The sequence below is a fragment of the Idiotropiscis lumnitzeri genome, chromosome 1, assembly GCF_059441095.1.
Source record: "Idiotropiscis lumnitzeri isolate Australia: NSW breed Sydney's pygmy pipehorse chromosome 1, RoL_Ilum_1.0, whole genome shotgun sequence".
Lineage (NCBI taxonomy): Eukaryota > Metazoa > Chordata > Actinopteri > Syngnathiformes > Syngnathidae > Idiotropiscis > Idiotropiscis lumnitzeri.
The window spans coordinates 28,231,455-28,246,568 of record NC_142391.1 but is presented as its reverse complement, the minus strand read 5'-3'; the positions used below and the strand labels follow the sequence as shown (position 1 = coordinate 28,246,568).

General features: G+C 40.2%; 1 long non-coding RNA gene across 2 annotated transcripts in view; it reads right to left on the bottom strand.

Annotated features, from left to right (window-relative positions):
* LOC148344104 (uncharacterized) overlaps nucleotides 1-15,114 on the bottom strand; it is a 73,081-nt gene that overhangs the window by 38,413 nt on the left and 19,554 nt on the right. The window contains exons 2-3 of one of the 2 annotated variants that reach the window (XR_015842822.1): nucleotides 14,942-14,978; nucleotides 14,715-14,854 (exon numbers count right to left, since the gene is read on the bottom strand). This is a non-coding gene — a long non-coding RNA (uncharacterized LOC148344104). Of the gene's footprint in view, nucleotides 1-14,714; nucleotides 14,979-15,114 lie in introns of both variants that reach the window. The other variant, XR_015842821.1, reaches the window with a different exon arrangement.

The window sequence follows — 15,114 nt, the reverse complement described above, 5'->3', positions numbered from 1 at the left end:
AAAGGTGATCAAAAATTCAATTATTGGATTTTTTTTTTATTAGATTAGATTTTTCACTTGTTCCAACGATCCACAATGTACCATCTGAAAAGAAGGTTCATGGTTGATCACAAAACCATTTATGCACCGCTTTGTGCACTTCTTAATTTCAAGAAAGTTTACGACCTTGTAAAGCATGTTTGAGTAGAGCGAAGAGACGGTAATCGTGCCCTGCAAAGATTCTTATTAGATAGTGCAAGTGGTCAGAATGTTGTTGCTTCTTATTATATTATAAATTAACATGATAGCGATATCAAACTTTAAACCTTGAGAAGAATGGTGACATGTCTGCTGGTAATGTCTGGGTAACTCACTTGGATGATGTCTTTTGATATCAAATTATTTCAAGTTCACATCCCAGAACGATAATGATATCAAACTACTGATGAGAAATCAGTGATGCATTAAGGCCGCCACAGCACATCTCCAAACCTGCTTCCTACAACCGCGAATCACTGACCACGCCTGGCATTATCTGGACGGCTCTAATGAAATGGCCATTCGATGTGAAAGCCAAGCGCCACCATCCAATTGCGAAAGCCGCCCAAATGTCAATGGCTAATTACTAATGGCTACCATAGTGTGGTTCCCGAGGTCCCAGCTAATTGGCTATTTAGACCCTAGAAAATGGCAGTGCCTCGAGGCCAGTCACTCCTGGATACCTGAGAATGAACGCCGTTACTTCCCAGAGTATGAAGCCAAGGTGGATGAATCAGTCAAGTGCGAGACAACCAAGGTAATGGCTTTGAAGATTACAACATAAGCACGATATATCTCTCAAGGTTACAGCACAAACCGAATGACCCATTAAAATGGCAAAAATAAATAAATAAATACAATGATTAATGGAGATCGGTGTGGTAAAAGTTGAATTAGAGCATGGTGTTAATTGTAAAGTTCTCGCCTTTAATTTGAAGGGAGCTCTAAAGCCAGAAGAGGATTTGCGGAGACGGTATCTCGGGCAAACAGAGTGGGGGGAGCTGACGTGGCTTGCGGCCGCAGGTTAGCATGGAAGATGTTTTCTCTTAATGCACCACCTAATTCGAAACTACAAGGATAATGCAAGACTAATCACATTGCACCGTGCTGGAGAGCCAAAAGAAATAGTCTGTGATCAGACAAAAGTCATTGCTCAGGCAGCTTATTTTGCTATGTACAGTATACGGCCGGATTTCCGAGCCACAGACATGATATAATATTAGATGTGATCGCAAGCTGCATGTGATGTAATCAGTTCTTGCTCCGTGGTGAGGATTATGGATTATCAGTTGTCAAGTCGACGCGCACATTCTGCATTCTGCTCTGCAGAAATGAGCAAAGCTTAACTCGACCACGGACTATGATTTTCATTTTGCTTTAAATTAAAAAGTGTTCAGTCAATATTTACTTCTGTGTTGTTGTGATTTGTCCTCAACACTCACACAAACCCAACAAGCAGACCACATGGTTCCAGTGGCATTTCACACGTAGCGCCTTCAGAAGTCCTACATAGTCCGACTTGAATAAATCCCCCTCATATTACCATCATTTCTGACACGACTGCCCGATTGCATCTGAAGGCCCCGGACAAATGGTGCAAGCTACTGGTATCGTAAAATCTGCCTGGCAACACGAGCAAGCTGAATTCCGATTGGATAAAAACTCTCACCTAAAAATACAACACAAGTACATATGAAATCCATGTGAAGAATATGATCAGGATTTCTTGATTATGTTAGGCCAGCACAGACAGCCTTGACCGGCCACCATTGCAAGGTTTCCTTCCACAGACATTTCTTGACACACTCAATCAACCATCTGATGAAGAATATAAATTGAGGTTTGAGAAACCAAAAGGTGTGTGCACGTTTTGTTTAATTTCTGGTGACTTGGGCGGATGTGCCAAGCACGAGTTCACTGTGTCGCCACACAATAAACAACAGAACGAAAAATATGATGCCTCAGTGTGCAGTCCTCTCCTCTGCTGGAGTACAGGCTGTACTGTTTTACTTGTCTGGCTTTTCCATCAGCTGAAATCTTGAACAGAAACTGGCTTCAAGCTCAAGCTGCAGAGGATGATTCTTCTGCACCAACAACAACATAGCGATGCCAACTGTCGTGCTCAAAAGTGAGGAAGCATGTAGTCCAAATCTCACTCAAGGAATATATATTTTCTGGTCTGTGTTTGGCAGCTACGGACAAACATGCTCAACAACGCAATATCATACTCATTATAATAGGATCAACAGCATTCAAAAGATTTATTTCCCAGATTGTCAGCATGTTACTACATCAGCTTCTTTTATAAATATCTAAAGCATCTTGTATATCAAACATCTAGATTTGCTTGCTCGAGGTTCATGGTCTCCTATTTGTCGTTCTCATCAACAACCAGCAAGCTTTATGACTTCATTTGGATTTATGCGGCATAGCCATTTAAAGTGAAGGTCTTCAATCAGACCTAAAGCTGCGTACAATAATTCTTCCTTTCATAAGACGTCACTAGGGAGAAGAGCAATGGTGAGTTTAATGCTTTGTTCAAGTAGCGCTTCTCCAGCCAGTCCGTTATATTGCTGAAATGTTGCATGCGGCAATTCAGAATTTGACCCACTAACTGACTCCCTAACAGAAATCCTCCGTAGCCGTATCGCAAATATGCGATAGGCCGATGCGGCATAACAGCAAGTGGCTAAATTGAAGGGAAGTCAGCGCCGATAAGAACTTCCTGGACTTATACTGGGGGATTATAGCGCTGAACCGCATATGACAAAGAATCGTAAGGATCACGAGGGCATAGACTATTTCCATCCATGTGTCCGCTTCACTTTCTTGCGAGAGTTCCGTACGGAAAGGTCAGATGCACACACACTTCCACATGTGTGTACATGTACAAATTCCTTTGCAGATCAAGTCGGGTTGAACCGCTGACCCTCACCTGCCCGCTGTGCTTTCCCTCTATGGTAAATTACATCCTACGGAACGGTTAAGTGGACCGTTGAATACATTCATGCAGGGGTGTGTGTGTGTGTGTGTGTGTCAGCTGCAGTTAAGTGGCAAAAGCAAAGTGAACCGAAATGGAGAGGCCAGACTGACATCAAATCCAAGTATTTGTTCATGTCCAGAAATGTGATATAATATTCTTGTCGCTGACTTTCATACAGCCACAAACATGGAATTAAGATATGGTTACAGATCGCCTTGGGCCAGCCACACACACACCGAGCGACACGAGCGAACACGTACAGTGAGCATCGTTTGTGGCAACTAGTTTTCAAGAGCGGCCAACAAGAATTCGCCAACCAGCCCGAAAAACTCATTCAGGACATTCATTTTTTTCATTTGTCAGGCCACAATGTTAGCAAAGCTATAAGATCGCATTTGGACAGCATAAAAGTCAAGCCAATGCAAGCTTAACAACACACGGCTTCATTTTTTTTTCTTCCTTTCAGAACAAACCGTATGTAATTCAATAAAAAAATTACTTTTTTTGTCCAGTTACGTTTATCTTACATTGTGCCAAGTAAAGGAGTTGAATCAGTACTTCTACTTGTGTAAAGAGTGAGTTTTTTTTTTCCCAGCCTCTGGGAGCCAGAATCCACATAGAAAACTCAACACTGGCAGGCCTACTCATTAGACATCATAATAATTCCAAGGTGTGATAATATAGCATACAACAGTTTGGATGTGCATCGGTGGGTGAAGACAAGTGCCGGCATGGTAATTATGTTGGTTGAAAACCGAGACTCACAGAAGTCCATTACGGGTGCCAGACAAGGACTTAGGTTACCACAAAAGGCTGCCGCCCATCAATAGAGGACTGTTAAATATGGATCGTTTTGTGCAAAAAAAAAAAAAAGGCGAGTGTTAGAGTGGAAATGTACATTAACACTTCATTACAATCTGTTCCCCAGCAGTCTTATCCAATGGTTCTGCAATCTCATGCTACAAAGTGACACCTCGCGTGGCGCCAGGATGAGGCGGAGAGCCGCGAGACCTCAGCGCAAGAGGAGCCCTGCAATTTAGTGTGGAGCAAAAGAGCGACAACTGATCAATCCCTGTGATTAATTAACTTCTAATGAGTTCAGCTGAGCATTCGGAGATTCTGAAAGTCGGACACGTCCCATCGTGTCTTCATCTGACCTCGCCCTTCCCCTCCGGTTGAAAATTATCTTTTGTTTTGCACTCTCCTGGGATGTTTGAAAATAATGGCACGCATAATAACCGGGTTTTTGAAGTTCCCTGCAAGTGCACAATGCACGTCAATAACACGACACATGAGCGGCTATTATTGAGCTGCCGCTGACCTGATTCTGCGAGTCAGAGCGATGCGAGTGGAGATCGAGCCAGTAATGGCGGGCACACGCGTTCCCACGTGCGGTTACCTGACCGTCATTACGGCCTTTCGGCGAGTGAGAGGGAAGCGAACGCGAGCAGCGCAGAAGCAATGGTGATTAATGGTCATGCGAATCGAGAAGTGGTGAAAGCTCCATGTCGCTCCAGTCAGCCAGTTCTATTTGTCTGGCGGGGAAATTAGTAATCGCACCGCCATCCATCATTATCTGACCCACTATTGATCACTCGGGCATGGTCTCTTTTCAACTAAATTATCAGTCAAAAATACGAACAAATGCACACATGGGTCAATATAAATAGAAAGTGCATTTGGTGTCCTCATCGGAATGACTGAGTCATCATGAAAATCACAATAGCAGAATAATGAAATTCTGCGGTCTTCCTGGAAGCATTGGACATACATTTACATACATATATATATATATATATATATATATATATATATATATATATATATATATTTACATACATATATATATATATACATACATATACATACGTACGTATATATATATATACATACATATACATACGTACGTATATATATATATATATATATATATATATATATATATATATATATATATATTATATATAACTTTTTTTTTTCAAGCAAAGTGACAACATGCATATTTAATGCTTCCATAAGCAAAAATCTCCACCCGCTTGTTGCCAACCCTTTCTCACATTGCGTATTTTGCTTTTACGAGGTAATATTTTTTTAAGTGTCGGGACTTGTCCAATATGTAATTTTAACCGCATAGCATATACTTAATACATTCCATATGAAGATCAACGTAAAATCTCAATTTCTTTTGGTCAAAAGGGGAAGTCTCAACAGCACCTGATGGTGACATTAACCTACATACGTCTTTGTGCTCTAGACTTTTGCAAACTTCAAGTCACCTCCCCTTGAAAAAAAGGAATCACATAAAAAAAAAACGACTACAAAGTGTGGTTCTAAATGTTACCTCCAATTTAATGCTGCACACGCAGATTAGAGCCGTCGTTTGGAAGGTGTCAAGTACGGAGCAGGTTGACACATGGGGGATTTCATCTGGCATGGCTTGTTATACTGCAGTGACACCTCAGTGACAAATGTTGCATGCTGTTTCCTTGTCCTAAATAATATTCAGAGAAGAACATGCTGATCCAAGCATCTGCTTGGAAATGTTTCCAGGGTAAGGAATATGACCTCGGTTGCAGAAAAAAAAAAAAAAAAACGATGCTAAATTGAAACTTTCTTTCAGCTGCAACTAAGAAAGTCCGTGTATATTCCCAAAAACACAAAAAACGCCTTTTGTTCCAACATTTCCCATCACACAAGCAGCTTTTTATCACTGATGCACCCAAAGGTCACTTGTCACTGCATATTCACGTGTGTCCTTTTACAGATAAGCATAACGATAGAATTTGCAGCTGTGAGTGAGATGTTGTGCTTCGGGCCATTCGGCCAAAACATGATCAAAATACAAACATGATACAGGCCAGCTATTAGAGGCTAGAATGTATGTGGGAGTTGGAGAACTAAATTTGGCCGCGCAAGAAAAAAATGATGCAGTGGGCGTAATATCTTTCCATCGCGACAACAGCTTTCCGGTAGCGAACGCTTTAATAACCATCGAAGTTGAATAATTCTTGAGAATTCTGACAAAAACATCCATCCATTACGTGAGCCGCTTTTCCTCACGAGGTTCGCGGGAGGGCTGAAGCATATCCCAGGCGTCTATGGGCAGTTCAGAACACCCTCAACTGGTTGCCAACCAATCACAGATAAATAGAATTTCAGGGGGCGTTACTGATACGATACTTGGGTAAAAAAATTTAAATAAGGATAAAATATGCATTGTAGTTTTTTTTTTTAATTGAACTAGTGTACAACAAAATATTTTAATGCTCAAATGCATCTCAGAATGAAGCGCAAAAACTCATTTCTTTACCATCAAGTAATTGACGATGTTGTGATAGCTCACTTTGGGGAACGAATTGGATTCAATTGGCCAGTCTGATTTTGAACGGTTACAGCAGGTGTGGGCAAACTACGGTCCGGGGGCCACATGTAGCCAATGCAACGCCACATGTGGCCCGTCAAACTTGAAAAAAATTAAATGAATCAACCTTGTTAATGTTTTATTTTCTAAATACTGTGTTTTTTAAAAGACATATATATATTGTTGTAATGCTTTTGTTCACTTTCATTTAAAATTAAATCTATTTTTCCATCCATCTGCTCCTGGTCCGGCCCCTCTGTCAAATTTTAAAACCCATTGTGGCCCACCAATCAAAATGTTTGCCCACCCCTGGTTTATAGGGATCTTTCCCTGCGATCAATTTCAGTTTTTCTACATAATGACTTCAAACGAGGGCGGCACGGTGGCCCGACTGGTTAGCACGATGGCCTTACAGTGAGAGACAGCATCGGTCGTGGGTTCGATCCCGGCTCCGGCCATCCTGTGTGGAGTTTGCTTGTTCTCCCCGTGCCTGCGTGGGTTTCCTCCGGGTACTCCGGTTTCCTCCCACATTCCAAAAACATGCGTGGCATGTTGATTAAACACTCTAAATTGGCCATAAGTATGAGTGTGAGCGCGAATGGTTTTAAGTCGGTGTGCCCTGTGATTGGCTGGAATCCCGTTCAGGGTGTCCCCCGCCTCCTGCCCGAAGAGAGCTGGCAAAGGCTCCAGCACCCCCTTGACCACAGATGATGGCTGGATGGACTTTGAACGATAGGTTCTAATGTTTTAATGTAATCGACAGAAGTCCTAATAGGAACCTTTTTCACAAAATATAAGTAGACTGATGACCCTCGAATATCGAAAGCATTGTGACAAGCGTGGCGTTTGACGCTCAACTCATAAAACCTTGAAGGACACGCCATCGCATACATTACACAGACGTAAAGACTCAATCATAGCTTTTCATCTGCTTTGAAGGCAAACAAGTGCACCACCTGCCTTCTGTAGTTGTTTTTTTTTTCTTTCTGATCATCCTCCTGACTTCACATCCCTGTGGATTCCACTTTTACGCACAGCGTCACTCATCCTCGGTGCTTGCGGTGCGCCCCGGGCACCCAGCAGGGACCTGCGAGGGCCTTCGGCTTGGCCAGGCATCTATCATAACTAGCCTGCAGCCATGATAATGCACACTTCTTCCATCTGGCGATATGTTTTTAACTCCCTGCAATGATTCCTTTAATGGCCTTTTAGGTCCACTTTCCAAGGCTTATGTGTCGGGGGGGATGGTAGTAAACTTTATTTTGTGTGGGCAACCAAGTTATGCAATGCAGTTGTGAAATATCTTTACTTTAAAAAGAAAGCGCTGGCCCAAGTCTGGAATTGATTTTTTTTTTTTTTTGGGGGGGGGGGGGTGAATGGGAAATTAACTTGATTTGTTCAGCTCATAAAATGGAGAAAATCGAATGTGATGTTCTCCTTGACAAGGTACATAAAACAAAGCAATGTGCTAATGTAAAATATGTCAATGCTTGTTGTATTTCAGAAAATGGAGCAAATATATGTTTTAAAAGCTATGGTAATATCAGCACGGTGGAATGAACATTTTGTAACTGGATCATATGACATAATATACTGGAAATGTGTATTCCATCTTCTATCACGGGTTACATTTTTTTGCGGCACAGTTTATAACTATTTTGTTCTGACGCCCCACCCCCTCTTTATTTTGTGTGCAATTCCTCTGCTGACCACTAGATGGCGGCACACTATTTTAGTTGACATGGGTTAAATTTGAAAGAATGAAAACTGAAAGTATTTCAGATGAAATTAGTTTTTGCTGAAGATCACTGAGTGTGAACTCCTTCTTAATCCTGTTTTTCCACCGATAAAGTGACGGCACTCGGTTCATTTTATAATGTACATATTTGGGCATGATTATTGATTTATAACGTGAGATTATAAATTAAGTTTGTTAGGTTGGAAAAAAAAAACCCCAGAGGAGTCGGTACGCTTACACTGCACAATATTTTTGTGTTATGCACTTCTTTTGCGCTCTCGAACTGCATCTTGCCTTTCTAGGACAGGCTCTAATTACCATCTCTTCGCGTGTTATAGAATATTAGTCATATCATATTGCACCATGTCACACTGTATCATACATAACCTGTCATGGTTGACATGCAGCAACAACAACAAAAAACTAGCTCAACACGGCATTTTGTTCTTAACATGCTGAAACATGTTTTCTTCGGTTGTTTTAAAACCGGAATTCCTCATCCGTTTCGACCCATTCCACCTTTCCACAGAGCGGCTTATGAACGGGTAGGAGATCTCATTATGATCAGCATACGCGATTTGTCGAGGTGTACTGAGGTCGGTCAGGCCTGAATTCAGCCCGATAAAAGAAGACGGTTTTGTTGAGGAAACATTTGCCTTTCTTGATAAGGTGTATACGGTACATCAACAGGTTACGTCGTTCAAGTTTTAGCCACATGCTGTGTGTATTCGCAATGTAATGTAGTGAAGTCCAAACTTCTACATATTTGTTTGAAAAATCCTGCTTTTATTGTGCTGTTTTGTTCTGGTATTTTTATTTTATTTCCTTTTGTCTTGAGCTCTTCTCGACCAATTTACAATTTTTTTTAAACTTTTGTCCTTGCATTCTTCATTTGTATTTTGCACGTTGGGCAGAAAAAAAAATTCTAATGTGCTATATGAATAAAATTGACCCAAACCTTGAGAAACCTCTCTGAGAGGAATGGACGCATATCAAGGCTTTGTGCTTTTGTGTGATTTTTTTATTTTTTTTTTTTATGGAGTGTACAGCTTGACGGCACTTTCAACTCGGCTTTACATCATCAGTATTTTGGATCCCATCAGCGAGTTACCCCCCCAACCCTCAAAAAATAAATATTTATATTTATAACTATCTATCTAATTAAAACAAATATCTAATTATATATATATATACATATATATATATATATATATATATATATATACATATAGATAGATATTATAAATCTGAGAAATCTTGGTTTATGAACAGTGACAACACAAAAGCTCCCTGGAGCGAGCGTGATTGTGTTTGTTGTCTTATTTTGCAGATCCAATCAATGATGTCATAGATCGATCAGCAAATTATGACATTACAACCGATTACTGACTTTACATGAAATTAAAAATATCTGCCATTCAAATTCAACTGATCAGATTTGTATAAAATCAGCTTTCAACATGAAAATTTTGTACAGCAGTATAGTACATTTAACGGAAATGTATATGTGGACAAGCAATTCTATCGCTGCTTTCTAGCGAGGACTTCTGGAAATTTACTGAGTGAGGTACCTGTGATGGCAGAGAAGGGAAGGGAAATGACTATAGAACTGGAAACTGAACGGCATTACAAAAAATAATCATGGCGATGAGTCAGGACAAAATGGACAAAGCAGCATATGAAGTCCACATCATCATAAATCAAAAGATTTTTAAAAAGAAATCATCAAACATAAAAACATTTATATATTGAGAACATGTCAGGATGTCCTGTCATGTGTCACGGTGAAAACAACCCACCTCGCCATCGTTAAATCAATCACGGCATGAAGACCTCCCATCTGTTTTCATCCACCGTACGTGGGCGAGCGCACATTTACCTTTTCAAAGCATCCTCCAAGTCGACGCTGGCAAATTACAAAGATGGAGAAAGACAGCGACTGAAGGCTGGAGCCATTAATTTCCCCGGAGTGAAGTGTGCACTCGGCCTGGAGGGGAAGGCTGACCTTTTGCTGACAAGACACGAGCGTCGCGAACAGGCGCACCGGACAAATGGCAAATTAGAACACAAGTAGTGGATATATGTATACGCTAATCACTGCATGCATGCCGACTGGTGACTCAGAGCTGCTACTATTAGACCCACTTTAATTACGATGTTTCATATAATTCAAACTGAATGTCTTATTTATACCTTTTGTTTTGTTTGACATGAAGCGTCAAGGTCTGAGTAAATTGTAAACTGTTTTTGGCACTCCGGAGGATTTGAATGAAGCATAGGAATGTTCTTGGAGCATCGTTCTCCTTTCATCAAAATACATTTGCAAGCTTGTTGTTTGCATCTTTATGCATCACGTCATTTGCCGAGCTCTAGCTCGTATTGTTGGACAGCCTTGGACAATATCATTTGAAGTAGCAGCAGACAGATGCGTCTATTTGTGTTGTGGATTTGAATTTCGGCTTTTTGGTGAGGCAGCTTGTGTGTGTTTTGCGGAAATCGCTATTATTAAGCTCATTAATATTAATTGAGATCATTTTGATGGCCGGCAGCTCATCTGCATCAAAGCCGTGACTGGTAGGTTTAAATTAGACCATTTTAAAGGTCACAATTAAAACAGGGCTGGAAATAAGTAGAAAAAACAAAACAAAACAAAGTCATATTTTCCAACCTTGATACCACTCCCATGCGTGTCTCGCCACAAAAGCTGATTCAATGTCTTTTGATACGTGTTCTGAGAAACAAAGGACGGTTCGATTTGAAAGCGGAAGAATTCGATTCAGTTCTATTCAACTGGGATTGCATTTCGATTTCCAAATGATGCAATGACTTTTTTTGTTGTCGTCATTTTAGGTACATGTGAATTAACTTGTCAATGCATTGAATCGTCTCGATATATTTCAAAGTGAAATGAAACGGTTTCAATTGATGCACTTGCATCTTTTAAATGAAAAAAAATTATTAAATAATTAAATTAATTTATTAATAATATAATTTATCATTTATTTTTTATTACATTTATTGTATTTATTTAAAAGCAGCCATACTTCAACAAATGCAATGCTTTCATAGAAAATGGCCTACTGAAAGGATTTTTAATGTACTGTCTTCTACTTCCAAATGTACAGCAACCCCAGCTAATTGTTAATTGGTTATAATGTTAAAGAACCCATTAAATCACTTGTAATTAACATATGGCCCTGGTGGTTGACTAAATGCTTCCCTAAAGCACTGACTGCATTCCGGAGCCACCTACAATAAGGACAAAAAAACCCTCTCTTTTAAAAAAAGAACAGGCAAAATGAGGCCGCTCGTTCATTAGCGGAACATTAAGAGTGTGTAAGAGGACCAACGGCGAGCTTTTAGCCAACCTGTGGTCCTGCTGCACTCTCTGGAAGTGTGACGATCGGAGTAATAAGCTCGTAATATACATCTGCTACCCACACACGCACACACACACAGAAATCAACACTAAGCTACTGCAGTGACTAATGGCAAACAAGCACTTATTTGGTCGAAAGCGCACAGCGGCTACTCCACTTCAGTATATATGGCAGGCTAATGTGTAACCCTATACAGCGCTGGGGTGCAGCATATACTTTTAAAAGCCTTTCGTGCAGAATGAATGAGGTTGCGCAACGTAACAAAGAGAGTGTATAGACGCATAGCGTACTGTATTCATTAAATGTACCGACAGACCGAATGGAATATTTTTTCTATTAGCGCCAGAGCGGCATGTATTGGAATGACTGGATGCCAAACGTGTCTGAGCTCTTTTTTAAAGCAACGCCTGTCACAATTTCTATTTTTTTCTAGCAAAGCAAGAATGCAAGATAGCGAAGAAAATGTGACGCAAGCATGTGCAGTGGGATGAACGGTCTTGTTAGCATTTCTTTTGTTACTGCTCTACAGTTTGTCATCACTGCTCGGCAGTGTGACAAAATATTGACAGTTCTAGTTTTACAGTTGATTAGTTTGTGCAGAGCAACTTTTTTTGTGCGTTATGAGTTGTCTTCTTTAAATTAAGAGTATTTGGTTGATTTTTTTTTAGTGCAAGTAAAAAACTAATAAATCACAATAAGATTTGTCTAATTAATTATACTACAATTCCCAAACGACTGTACGACCTTCCATCTTCTGTACGGCTGAAAAGGGATGCATTTAAAATAAACCACAAAAGTGTGATAGTATAATTCCGTGAGCAAATTCTTTTTTTTCAATTTTCGTTTTAGTTATGGTTAGCTTTGGTGAACTATAATCTTGGTCCAGAGTGCACAGTATCTATATTCTGAATAAAGGAAAACAACAGACAAGGAGGAATATTTTAAATACAATAAAACAGCCAAAGCCAACTGTTTCCAAAATTAATTGAATAAAATTATCTGGCGAGACTCCATTTGTGTATTTTCCATTGATTTTGCCACCACAAAGGGCTACCAGCAAAAAGAAATAAGAATATATTAAAGTATAGATTTAGACATTTTGACTGGGCCAGATTGTGCTTGACCCGGTTGGATCCGCTTTAGTATTAAATAGAAGTCACCACAACCATCTCCATTATACTGATAACATTTGTAAGACCAGTGCCCCACTCAAAAAGAAAAAAAAATCAATTTGAATTGGATTTATCATCAAGACATGAATTCATGAAATATTTCTTAGAAAGCAATTGAATTCCAAAGGAGGCTTTAATTGGATGTGAGCGTATTGACCAGTGTCTGCGTAATGTGCCGTCGATGCACCCGCCCACGTACATTTCCAGTTTCATGTTTCCATGCTCAGGTCATGGGTGAATCTTTCTGTCACGAGGAATCAACCCACAAAGCAGTTCAGCAAGTTTCCTGCAGCTACAGATAGACACTCTCTTGTCTGCCTTCTCAAAAATGTTGCAAGTAATGTACTGCACAAAGGTACAAATGGTTCACTGGGTTCATATGTCACAGTTCCATTAGAGCGGCTTTAAGTTCTTCTTTAGATGGATTTGATGTGGATCCTAAATTCTTTTTACGGCTTTGCTTCCCTGTTGCTTTGTCACTAATTTCACTTGGTTTCATCATCCAGTCAGACCCTGACCTACCCCGCTTTTGTTTTCTACATTGAAATGCATTGGCATTATTATTTATATATATATATATATATATATATATATATAATATGTTTAATTAATTAATTAATTTATTTATTATGGATAGGTAGGAAAGAATATATGCCGAGAGAAAAGGATATGACTCCCAAAATTGTACGACTCTATCATCACCTTGACTTACTACCAGGTTACGGCATAGTGTTCGATTGCATCTGCGTTCAACATTTACAGCGGTTTACTTGTATTTGAGTGAGGCGCATATCCTCCGCCACTTATCTTCGTATCGAGCCTGCTCGGGTCGCATGGTATACAATTACTAGAAAGGTACTGCAATCCCTCTGTGTGAAAAATGACAAGATCCAACACGTTTTCAGTACGGGTATTTTCGAAGTGACAGTAACAGCAGGCAGCAGTTTGTGTGTCTATTTAGCGCTCATCATCTCTACTGTGTCGAAAATGCTATTTTTTAACAGGGCAATGAAATTATTGTTTTTGCTTAAAAATGCCACCTTTTAAGTTGGAAGTGTAATATTGAATGTCATTTCGTAAATAGTCTGAGATATTCTACTGATGATTTAGGATTTTCCCATGACTCCAATTTAGTATTGGTATGGAAGTTCTCTATCCAGTATGCTATTGAAGTGTTTTGGGATCTTAACAACACGAGTGCCTGCATTATTTGTCTTTGAATTTGAGGCTGAGCGTTTTATTGATACTTTTAATATCAACAGTTATTTTAACAATGGTAGTTGCCAAGGGTGTAGCAACAACAGATTTGAATCCGAAAATCGGTTCTGATTTGAGGATGCATTAAATTGAACTAAATCAAATTAAAAAAGCACCATCATTGAATCAGATTGCATCCCATCATTTCAACAGTCAGCCTGGACTTGCATGCAAAACGTTAAAACATTGCTCCTGCGTAAGCTTCGTGATGTGAAAGTCATGTTAATGAAGTGGAGTTTTTTTGTGTGTGTGAGTCGAACTAGATCAACACATGCTGCAAATAACCTGCTTCATCACAGCACATTTGTAGTCAACAACATCTCTTGATAAAAGTGTTTTTCCGAGGCGACCGGCGTTGCCTCGTTCTCATCTGGAGGAGCACATCCAATCGTGACATCACAGGCGCATCACAACAAATTAGACCAGCCGCTTTTCCATCTAATGATGTTTATCGCCTGATGGGTAGATGCAGGGACTTAATCACATTTCCTTCACTCGGCGGGTGGCTAAGTGTTTATCCCAAAGACTCGATAACACGTTTTTGGGAGTGTATCATGAATGGTAAGTTATCAACAGAGGACGTTCAATTACTACATCTCCAAAAGGAGGAGGCCGGTTTAACACACTCCATGAAAATTCTTCCTTCTTTCAGCCGATAAAGGGTTTTTGACAAAATCGCTTCTTTTAGTATTCATCATAGAACGCATCAGTGTTGTCAAGAAGGTCTGCTCTCACCCTCGTACACGTGCTTTTTAACACAACAGCAGTGTGAATAGTGAAATGTGTCAGAAGTGTTTGCACCAACCATTGCCAAGTCGGTGTCCAGCGAAGATAGCTCACTGAGCTGGCGGTAATTAAACTCGACTTTCCCTCTGATCTCTTCCATCTCTTATGATATGGTCATTACCTTCTTCCTCATTCTCATCTTCTCACTGAGGAAGGATCCTGAATAAATAAGCCAGAGTTCTGAGCGCAGGGGTGTTAATTGGCCGTTTTTTTCCCCTTTTATGAGACCAGGATGTTCTCGCTGACCTTTAGCGGAGTTAGCCAGTAGCCTGAGGGCAGACGCCTGCAGAGAGACAAAGTGAAAGCTGTTACTCACGAGACTACGAAAGCAGCTGTACGAGCTGGAACAAGTTCCTTGCCGCATCACGACAGGACTGACCACTTCACATCATCGTAAACCTAATCAACCGCCTGCTACT